Source organism: Lagopus muta, chromosome 5, assembly GCF_023343835.1.
Source record: "Lagopus muta isolate bLagMut1 chromosome 5, bLagMut1 primary, whole genome shotgun sequence".
NCBI lineage: Eukaryota > Metazoa > Chordata > Aves > Galliformes > Phasianidae > Lagopus > Lagopus muta.
This window is the reverse complement of record NC_064437.1, coordinates 53,756,182-53,759,642: the sequence shown is the minus strand read 5'-3', so window position 1 is coordinate 53,759,642 and position 3,461 is coordinate 53,756,182.

The following is a 3,461-nucleotide window of genomic DNA, read 5'->3' as shown; positions in this document are numbered from 1 at the left end:
CACGGTGTCTCGAGGTGATCCTTTTCCTTCCGCGGGCTTCATTCTCCCGGCAGCAGTCCGTATGTCTGCCTGTCTGCCTGTCTGTCTGTCCATCTGTCAGGCCACCCATCCATCCATCCATCTGACCGTCTGTCTGTTCCAGCTATCTGTCCCTCTATCTGCCTGTCCACCCGTCAGTCTGCCTGTCTGTCCACCCCTCTGTCTGTCCATCCGTCTGTCCATGTACTGCCTCCTCTGCTTTCCCTCCGTCTCACAAGAGGAACGAGGCGGCTGCCTGTGCTGGAACCACTCAGATTTTGGAAGAACACTTTTTCCATCGGATTTTTGTTCATCCAAAAACTATCATAGCAGCGAGGAAGTGAGGATGGTGCGCTTCAAGAGCAGCATATTGTCTCCAAAGTCATTTTGTAGGTTAAAAAAAGTGTGTGTGTCATGGAACTCGCTCCCTGCTGATCTGGCAGGAAAATTAGCAGGGAAAAAAGCAAAGCAGAGAACAGTTTGGTTTTGGTTCAGCGTGACCGAGTTCAGAGGGAGTTTTGAGAGTGAGGCGAGTTCCGGCTCCACTTCTTTCCAACCAGTGTGACTCACTGCGCCAGGACGGCCCCATCGCGGGGAGCTGCTGGGGCCCGACCCGAGGATGGGCCGCAGGACAGCTCAGCTCTGCGGTGTGCCTTGGGGCAGGGGGTCCCCGCACCCAGACTGCAATGGGGACGGCGCCCCACGGGGTGCTGCGTGTGGGGGGGCTGCCCCGCGGTGCCCTGTGCTGCTGAATGGGGCATTGAGCAGCACAGCTGGTGCGGGGGGGCGAGGGGGCCGCAGTTGCTCCTGACACTTTTGCCTCTGAATGTGGTGATAAACTCCCTTTCCCGATTAGCGTTGATCCCTCTGCCTCCAAAACAGTTGGCCCTAATGAACATACGGCCCAACAGCTGTAAGCGGTTATACATATGCATGGATATATATATTTATCCCCCCCCAAGCCCATCCATATATACTGGAGATCACAGCTGTTGCTATTCTTCCTTGCAATGCAGATCAGACGCTCTCTCTCTTTGGAGTCTTACTTGACCTATTTTGCAGGCGCAAGATTTTTTGTGATGATGATTTCCCCAGTTGGTGCTTTTGATTCCGCCTGAAACATCTTGATTGAAGGCAAACAATGGCAGCTCCGGCAGCCGGCAGCGCCCCGCACCCACGCGCCGCCCTGGCAGCCGCCACGCTGGGGACCATGGGGACAGCATGGGGACAGCATGGGGACATGGGGACGTGGGACAGGATGAGGGGACATCTGGGATTCCGGGACAGGGGATGGGACAAGTGCACACTGAGGACACTGGGGATGTGGAGACATAGGATGTGGGATATGACAAGGGGATGTGGGCAACATGGGGATCCAGGGGATGAGAGACGGGACAAGGGGACATTGGGGACAGAGAGACAGCAGGGACTTGGGATGGGACAAGAGGACGCTTCCCAGCAGCCATTTTACAGAATCACAGAACTGTAGGGGTTGGAAGGGACCTCCAGAGATCATCTGAGTCCAACCCCCCTGCCAAAGCAGGTTCCCTACACCAGGTCGCGCAGGTGGGCATCCAGGCAGGTCTTGAACATCTCCACAGAAGGAGACTGCTGTCACAACTCCTATGCTGCCCCCTCCTTGTGCCCAGCAGGCCCCTGCACCTGGTGTCCCCATCCCCTGCCACCTCCCAGATGTCACTTGCTTGGCCCCCAGCCCCTTCTCACCTGCCAGCCCCAAAATCTGCAAACGAAGCTGGCTTCCCTCGGTGTGGAGACTGGGCCCCATGGTGACATCCCTTGGTGTGGAGGTAGGTACCTGCGATGACCTCCATTGGCGTGGAGGTGAGTACCTGTGGTGAGCCCCATTGGCGTGGAGATGGGGCCCTATTTTGACCTTCCTTGATGTGGAGACAGGGACTCTTGGCGCCAAGGACTGCACATATGTCATTGCAGCAATGCTCTCAGCACTCTCCAGGCAATGGGGTCCCTCAAAGCCCATTCCTCAGAACCGGCCACCAGTCCCATCTCAGTGTGGGCTTTGGAGTCCAGCAGGAGCCTCCCACAGCCCTGTGGACCCCCTTGGCCACCCCCCAGAGAGGGGCCCTACAGTGGCCACATCCCAGCGTGGAGGATCGCCTGGCCAGGAATGCACAAAGCCATTATTTGTTGGCTTTTCCATTGGATGAGCATCCTTCATCCCTGTTTCTACAGCAACTGGGAAGTTCCTGTCCTGGCCCGAATGGAGGGCATGAAGTGGCCGAGGGGGAGTCAGGGTGGGGGGGAGACAGAAAAAAGGTTCTGAGGGCAGAAGGAGCGCTGCGTGGCCCCAGTGTGGGCATGGTGCAGGGGGATCGACCCCGAAACTGCACTGCTCTTAGAAAACCCAGTGAGCCGACAGCGCTTTATCTTCCACTTCTTCTCTTCATTTATTCATTATGAGATAATATCCAGATCTGGCTAATTAATATTCCTGCATATTTTCCAAGGGCTGATGAGGTATCTTAAAAACATCTCTCCAAGATGGGCTTTCATATTTATAAGGTTGCTGCGCAAACTTAAATTGACGGCGTCTAAATATACTCCTCATGTTTAAGCATGGGGCCACGTTCCCAGGGGCGATGGGGGGTTTTGGGGGCTCCTCAGCTCAAAAAGGCTCCTGGAAGCCACACTGTGATATGGTGGCACCTGTCCTTCCACGGGGATAAGGGGTTTCCATCTGATGGCATTGAGTGCTGCACCTGGGCTGGATCTGGGGTCCCCAACCCACTGGACTATGGATGCCAGAGCATGGTTGTGCTGAAATCCTTTCAAAGGTTAAAAAAAAGGAGTTAGTGGCAAACGGGGAGCTTGCTGTGCATTCACTCTCATTATGCTGATTGTCATTTAGTTGTATGCAAAAGGTGGAGGAGGCTCCCATTGACACAGTGGAGCCCCAGTGGGGGTATGTCCCTAAAGCTGGAGGAAGCATTGCTGGGGACCTGACCCCATCGCTACCACAGCCCCAGAACTGCACCCTTCCTGGGGCTGAGCTGGAAATGAAGCACTGACCCCATGATGTGCCAACGGACAGGGGACAACCCAAGCGTTGGTGCCACCTCTCCCCTCACCACTCCACCAGATGTGTGTGCCTGGCCCCAGCTGTTTCCCATCAGCCTCCCCCGGCCCCATGATCCTTTCTCCACCCAGCCCCATGTCCTTCATCAGACACCAATTTGGTCCGGTCCAGCTGCTCATTTTTCTTTCTGCCGTGTCACATGTTTTCACCCAGCTCCCAATCCATCTCCTTCCATTCACAACTTGAGCTGTTTATGGATGGCCCCCACTCACCCCCTCCTCCTCTCCCCCTCAGATAGAGCCATTCATCAGCAGAACCTCTCAGCACTGGACTTACCCCTTTGGTCCCACTGCCTCCACGAGGCCACCACGTCCCCACATACCATCAA